Consider the following 8,066-nt stretch of genomic DNA (forward strand, 5'->3'; position numbering starts at 1 on the left):
GATGGCTCACTCTTTCCTTTGGGAGGCTCAGGCTGAAGAGAAGGTCTTGTTTATGCCCTTATTCAGGGTGTTGTTTGCTTGAGGAATGAGGTGGATTATTGGCTGCTCTTCAGAAGTGGGCTGATGGGATCTGAACTTCATTACCCACAGAGATTAATCGTCCACTCACAAATGAAATGCTATATTGATCTCCTAAAAGCCTGCCAAGCAGCTGCTTGTGTGGATATTATGATTTTATCTTTAGTACATTTGGATTTTGTTCTGCTAGTGTCTGTGGTTTTGTTGGTTTGTTTGGCTTGGTTTTGGTTTTGGGGCCACAACCAGCAGTGCTCAGGGCTTACTCCTGACTCTGACCTCAGGGGTCATTCCTGGAGGGGCTCGGGGATAGTGTATGGGATATCAGGGATCAAACCTGGGTCCGCCACGAGCATGGCAAGCACCTTACCCACTGTACTCTTGCTCCTGTCCTAGTGTGTCTGTGGTTTTGTAGGGATTCTTATTGTGACGCTATTTTCACTTCAATGAGATTTTTTTTTCTTTTCAAACATCCTAAGAAAACTTTTTCATAAGATAAAAGCAAGTTGAACAAATATTTTGAATTGGAAAGTGAAGAAGATATAGATTGCCAAGAACAGATACCCCCTTATTGTCCCCTGAAAGACAGAGATAGTATGGCAAAATGGTTAAGGACTACAAAGGATTTTTTGTTGTTGTTCTGTTTTGGGAGCCATGGCCCCCGTGTTCAGGGATTACTCCTGGCTCTGCACTCAGGGATCACTCCTGGTGATGCTTGGAAGACCATGTGGGGTACCAGTGATTGAACCAGGGTTAGCCATGAGCAAAGTAAGTGCCTTACCCACTGTACTATTGCTCTGGCCCCAGTTTCTGCATAAGCTTGACTGCAGCTTTGCTGTCTGTCACTGTCACTGTCATCCCATTGCTCATTGACTTCCTCGAGTGGGCACCAGTAACATCTCCATTGTGAGACTTGTTGTTACTGCTTTTGGCATATTGAATATGCCATGGGTAGCTTGCCAGGCTCTGCCATGTGGGCAAAATAGTAGCTTGCTGGGCTTTCTGAGAGGGGTGGAGGAATCGAACCCAGGTCGGCCACATGCAAGGTGAACGCCCTACCTGCTGCTCTATCGCTCCAGCCCACAGCTTTGCTACCTACAAGTTATGTGATGTGATGTGTGTGTGTGTGTGTGTGTGTTATAACTACTCTAAGCCTCTCCTCCTCCTCCTCCTCCTCCTCCTCCCACCTCTTTCTCTACTTATATTTGGGCCACACTCAGCAATGCTCAGGGCTTACTCCTAGCTCTGTGCTAGGAATCACTTCTGCTGGGCTCAGGGGACCATATAGGATGTCAGGGATCAAACTTGGGTCAGTCGTGTCTAAGGCAAATGCAGCTGCTTTAGCCTTTTCTTACCTGCACATAGGGACCACCGTATTTATTTATTTATTTATTTGGTGCTGGAAGGGCACACCAGGTGGTGCTCAGGAGCTACTCCCAGCTCTGTGCTTGTGGGACCAGGTGGTGCTCAAAGACTATAGTACCAGAGATCAAGCTCAGGCCTCCCCCATGCAAAGGATGTGCTCATCTCTTTGAGCAATCTCTAACCAGGACCTTGGTATTGAACTCAGATTTGCTATGAAAATGTAACCACTTGTAAGGCATTCACAACTGTGACTGGAATAGAGGCAAGTTTCAAATTCAGTTTCAATGCCTGGGCAGTCATTCTCGGTGCTCAGGGGCCATATGCAGTGCCAGGGGTTGACCCCTAGTTGACTGCATGCAGAGCAAGCGCCTAAAACCCCCGTATTATATATTCAGATCCTTTCTAAAGACTACGAAGGTCCAATAATATTTAAAAATCTGATGCGGTGGCTTGGAGGCTGGTCTCTCATTCTGGGTAACTCAGGGAAGGGACCACCAAGTAAAATGTGGTTGGAGGTCATGTGGGGGAAGGGTGAGGTGGGCGGAATACAGACTAGAGACTGAACACAATGGCCACTCAACACCTCTATTGCAAACCACAACACCTAATCAGAGAGAGAGAACAAAAGGGAATTCCCTGCCATAGTGGCAGGGTGGGGTGGGGGGAGACGGGTCTGGGGAGGGGGGGAGGGATGTTGGGTTTACGGGTGGTGGAGAATGGGCACTGGTGAAGGGATGGGTTATTGAACTTTGTATGAGGGAAGCATGAGCATAAAGATGTATGGATCTGTAACTGTACCCTCACGATGACTCTCTAATTAAAAATAAACTAATAAAAAAAATCTGATGCGGGGGTGGAGGCTGGAGAGAGAGTACAGTGAATGCCAGGCTTGCCTTACATACAGCTAACCTGGGTTCGATCCCGGCACTCAATACGGTCTCCCAAGCCCCTCTTGGAGTGATCCCTGAGCACAGAGTCAGGAGTAAGCCCTGAGCACAGGTTGGTGTAGCCCCCAAGCCAAACCAAACCACAAAGGTTGATGTTGAACCGTGTATTTCCCCCTTCCTTCTTTCACGCACGGGTCTTCTCTTTCCAGCCTGTCAGTAACGAAGAGAAGGGTGGGATACAGACTCTAAACTTGGCCTTGGATTCTGCATTCTAATTGTCATCTGGATGTTGCTGTTGCTTTCTCCTTTGCAGACTGGATTGTGATTAGCCTATGGACAGTGCCAGAAGGGAGTTCTTGCTGAGCTCAAAGCCCGGCTTAAGATAGAGATTTTGTAGCCACAAAGGAAATGAGACATTCTATATATCGCATGTAAATCCTTATATCAGGAAATCGTGGGAGACACAGGTTACATTTCTCCCATTTTTGCATTTATAGCATAGCAGATGAATCTTAATGAGTCAGTTCAATTTGTTTTTATAAGCACCTCTAAGGAAAATGAAGTCCTCCCTACCCCCTGCGCTGTAATTATCAGCAATTGACTAGAACCAGCTATTGGTTGTATTCTAAGACTTCCAGGCCTTTAATGGTTCTGGTTACAGCCCACTGAGCATTCTATAACCCCCAGGAGCAAGTGATGGATCTGGAAAAGGCTCACTCAGACTTCTGCAGAACAGAAACCACTTGTGTCCTCAAGGGAGAGTGGCCAGGTGGTGGTTTATAGTAATTAACCCAGGCTGGAGCCCTCATCCAGATCAATCTTCATTGTTCTTCGTTTGTCTGAGCTTTTCTCCATTTTGTTTTCTTGGGAATCAGGAAAATACTGTGAAAACATGTATCTTTAAGTAGCTCTAGTCTAAGTGTTTTATTATACTCTCTCTCTCTGTGTAATAGGATTGCAAGAAAGAATTGATACATTTTAGCTATTTAACATCATCACCAATACCACCACATAGCTATCTCAGGAAATATCCACAAAAAGGAAATCACATCATCTTCTCAGAGCTGGATGGAGCAGTAGAGAAGCCTCCTGAGCTACATAGCAACCACCCTGTTCTTCCTTGGCTGGTATGCAGCAGGGCACGGTGATGTAATAAAAGCTGTCCTTTGTTTGGCTGGAGTCAGGGGGACTCGCACCCCATTTGCAAATGGCAGATTCTTGTGAGATATTTGCAAATAACAGAAGGCATGAGGTCATCACTGGAACCTCTTCATTTAATTTGAGCAGGCAGCAAAGTAATGTTGAATTTTATAAGGAAAAAGAAAGCTTCCTATCTGAGTTCTATTTTAAGGACCTACCAAGCTCAGCTTCAGTTATTTCCATTTTAAATGATTGCAGTTTCCCATGTACCGGTTGGTTTTAAGGGTGGGGTGGGGGATGTATTCTCATGATTTAGATGTTTTTAAAGACCGCGGAGATTTCTGATAATATAGTAATAATATTAGCTGGAATCAGTGGTAGTTTCTCATAAGCAAATCACAGCTCAGCTTTTTTCCTTTTGTTTGCCTCCAGGGAGGTTTCTTTTTCTTTTCCTTCTCCTAGCTCTGTTTTGAAATCAATACTTTGATTAGATCTGGCTGAAGTTATTCTAATGGAATTGCTCTGACGGGTTGACCTGGGGGGGGTGGGTGGGCGCTGTACATAGGGGGCTCAGCTGGAACAAAGGAATAGCAGATTTGCTGTGATTACGCTTTCCTGATAGTTCCATAAATTCTCTACCAATGAATTTTAAAAATTTAAGTAACATATAAAAGTAATCATTTTTAAAAGTGAACAATGTTTGGTCCAGAGAGACAGTAAAGGTGCTTTGCACGTGAGTGGTCCCAAGTGGAGCCCCTGCATATGGTCCCTTGGAACAAGCCCAGGAGTTGTCTTTCAGCACTTCCAGGTGTGGCCCAAACCCCTCCCCCTGTCCAGAATAAAATGAACAATGATGTGCAGTGACCACGTTTTTATTTGGTTTTGGGGCCACACGCAGTGGTGCTCAATGCTTACTCCCGGCTCTGCATTCAGGGATCTCTGCTGACAGGGCTCAGGGGACCAGATGGGGTGCCCAGGTCGGCCGTGCCTACCTGCTGTGTGTTGCTCCAGCACGCAGCTACCACTTTTTATCTAGTTCCATGAGCACATTTCCATCACTCTAGAATAAAATATCCTCTGTTTTCACGGAATTGTCCCTTCTCTCCAGTGCTGGTAGCTATCAATCTTTTTTTTTTGATTCAATGATTTAGTTATTTTGTTGTTGTTTCTGTTGTTTTGGGGCTGTATCCCGCAATATTCAGGGGTTACTCCCGGCTGTGCACTCAGGAATTACTCCCAGACCATATGGGATGCCGAGGACTGAACCCAGGTCAGCCACATACAAGGCAAATGCTCTACCTGCTGTACTATTGCTGTAACCCTTCCGTGATTTAATTTTAATTTAATTTTTTTTCACTGAAGCAAAGTAGTTTTTATTTAAAGAAATTAGAGAAGTGTGAGAGGAGAGAAAGAGAGATACATGTTCAAGAGAGAACATGGGCTTTGCCAGAATGGAAACAGCTGTTTCAACGATCTTAAAATACATTTTTGAAAGCATGTTAAAGACCAGAGAGAGAGTAGAGGGGTTAAGGTTGTTGCCTTGCATCCCCCCTGACCATCAAAATGCCTGATGGTCCCTGAGCACTGCCAGGGGTCACTACTGAGCACAGCGGGCACAGTGCTGGGAGTAGCCCCTGCAAGCTGCCGGATGTATTATTCTGGTAAAAGGGCCAGGCCTTTCTCAAAAAGATCTGTAGTCCAAAAAAGCTTGAGAATCATCACAGTAGAGGAAACTGACTAACTTCCTTCTTCTACCTAAACATCTGGGTTCCACAAAAGAATTATACTTCTGAGATTATACCGTTTGTAAAAGAGAATGAAAAAGGATTCTTGTTCCAAAGGACAGTGTTGAGTGGGGGGAGGGTCAGGACCTTGGGCCTGCTGCAATGTTCAATGCATGGCCCCTCAGTGCTTAAGGTCAGTCAGCAGGGCCACCACTCTGGCATGCCGGGTTGGGGACCACACAGTGCCACTGTCAGGATCACACTCCAGTCCCTGTGTATGCTAGGGACCCCTTTCTCTCTCTCTAGGCCCATTGAGCACTAACGGTCAATTTTTTTTCTTTTTGGGTCACATTTGGTGATGCACAGGAGTTACTCCTGGCTCTGCACTCAGGAATTACCCTGGTGGTGGTCAGGGGACCATATGGGATGCTGGGAATCAAACCCGGGTCGGCCACGTGCAAGGCAAATGCCCTACCTACTCGCTGTGCTATTGCTCCAGCCCCTAAAGGACATTTTTTTTTGTTTGTTGGGGGCCCACACCTGGCAATGCTCAGGTTTACTCCTGGCACTGTTCAAGGATCATTACTGGTGATACCATATGCGATGCTAGAAATTGGATGCGAGTCATTTGCATACAAGGCACAGGTCATACCTGCTACACTATCTCTCTGACTCTAATTCTTTGTCTATGGGGGCCACACTCAGTAGTGCTCAGGTGTAGGATAACATAGCTCTAGGTAGTTTAGGTTTATTGGGTTACTCCCATTACAGTGCTCCTATTCCTCTTTGTTTATTTGTAGCTTCTTTCTTAGTGTTCTGTTGACTTGTAAATAATGTTTTTCTCTTCTCCTTGAGTCCTTTGCATAGTTTATTCAGAGCAAGTCCTTTTTGTATGGACACAGGAAGACTTAACAAATGTTATGCTTTTGTAACCTGGGAGTCATTTGACTCTACATGATATTTTCCTCCAGGGCATCTGTTCTCTTGACCTAAGCCTCAGCTGCCCTTACTTCCTAGCACCCCCAAAGCACGGTCCCGATGTGGGACAAGAAGGACCCAGGGCAAGCAGTGAGTTGTGTGCTACCCTGGCATTGAGATGGGCCTGGCCAAAGTGCCTAATGCTTAACTATAAGTTAAGAGCTTGATCATGGACAAATGTTGTCATGATCCAAACAGTGATACTAGATTTGGACCCTGCTAGGGTGAGGAATGATTAATCTGGCCTGAGTGCTGTGGTCTGAGCCTGCGGCAAGATGTTGCCAGGAGAGCTGCCTTGCAAGCCTCAATGTATCCCTTGCTATGTCCATACAAAAATAACTAGTATTAAGATGTTAATAAGTTCCTGGACTAAGAAAAAAAAAAAACCTTAAGAGTGAGGAAGGGCTTTGGAATGCCCTGCCCTCAGGAAGGGCTTTCTTATGTTGATTTTGCTACCTGGCTGGGTGTAGGCTAGAAGGCTAGGTGGGAGAGAGAAGGAGGAGGAGAGAAGCCAGAAAGAAGCAGAGTTGATCCAGAGAGAGGCTGGAGCTGGGAGTGCGGGAGATGAGAAAGATGGAAGATTGAATAAATGGTAACTAATCAGCAACCAGCTTGGTCCTCGTTCTTCCTTCGCCTGTCCTTGACCACCGGCCATCTCGATCCAGTCCATACACAGTGGTTCCAGGGCACCGAACGCGGGCGGTGAGACAGCCGCCCGGAGAGCCCGCGAGTGCTCACGCCCCTCAGGGAGCCTTAGTTTTTTACACTCAGGGGACCACATGGTGTCTAGAATTAAACCTAGACCATTGCCATGCAAAGCATGTCCTCTAGCCATTTGAATTATCTTTCTGACTCTGAAGGGCTTATTCTGTACATTCTGTTCACTCACTCTCAGAAATGTTTGCCAGTGAAGATCCCATTCTCGGTCATTCACCATTTGGTTCTCGTTCCCCAGGCTCTGCCATCAACTGTGCGCTTTGCTGTCTGAAACCACCTCACAAAGGCCCCAGGCTTTGCCAGGAGGGAAACTCTGAAAGGGGATGCATGGCACAGAGCATGTAGGATTTCTGCGTCACCTGGGGGTCAGCCATCTCACTGCACCAAAACACTCACCTCTCTCTGTAGATAACATTGGATTTGTCCTTTCAGCCTTGCCAGAGGGAACTTAGTTTATCTTAAAGCAATGTCCTTTCTGTATGGAAACAGGAAGACAGTTAATATTATGCTCTTGTAACTTGGGAATTGATTGATTCTGAGTAATAGTTACTTTCAGGCAACTGCTTTCTCGACTCAGTTGTCCTTAATTTCTAGCATCCCAAAAGCAGGGTCCCAACGAGGGACTGAATGGACCCAGGGCAAGCTGCCCTGGCATCGAAATGGGCCAGGCCAAAGAGCCACAATACTCAACTATAAGTTGAGAGCATGGTCATAGACAAATACTGTCATGATCCAAAAGTAATGACAAGACTAGGACTAATTAGGACTGCAGGGGCTAGGAAGACTAACCTGGACTGAGGACTGTGGTCTGGAATATATAGTGAATGTCCTCAGGAAGAACCAAACTCTAAGTTTGATATATCTCTTACTGTGCTCATACAGAATGACATTGCTAGAAATATTAGAAGTATATTTACTATAATTGTTTAAGTGGATTACTAGCTGAGGAAAGAAGAAAGCGATATACCCTAGGTGGGATCCTGCCCTTAAGCAGATCTCCTAGTAATTCGGAGTAATCTCTTTAAAAAAGATTTTGTCCTTGAGTTAATCTCTTGGAGAAGTGGCCTTACCTCTCTTTGTTGATTTGTTAATGTTCAACCTACCTTTGTATCACCAGCCTATTTGACTGCTATATAACTAAGAAGTAAGACCAGAGGGGGTCAGAGTCAGAAGTAAGGGT

The sequence above is a fragment of the Sorex araneus genome, chromosome 11 (assembly GCF_027595985.1).
Source record: "Sorex araneus isolate mSorAra2 chromosome 11, mSorAra2.pri, whole genome shotgun sequence".
NCBI classification, from domain to species: domain Eukaryota; kingdom Metazoa; phylum Chordata; class Mammalia; order Eulipotyphla; family Soricidae; genus Sorex; species Sorex araneus.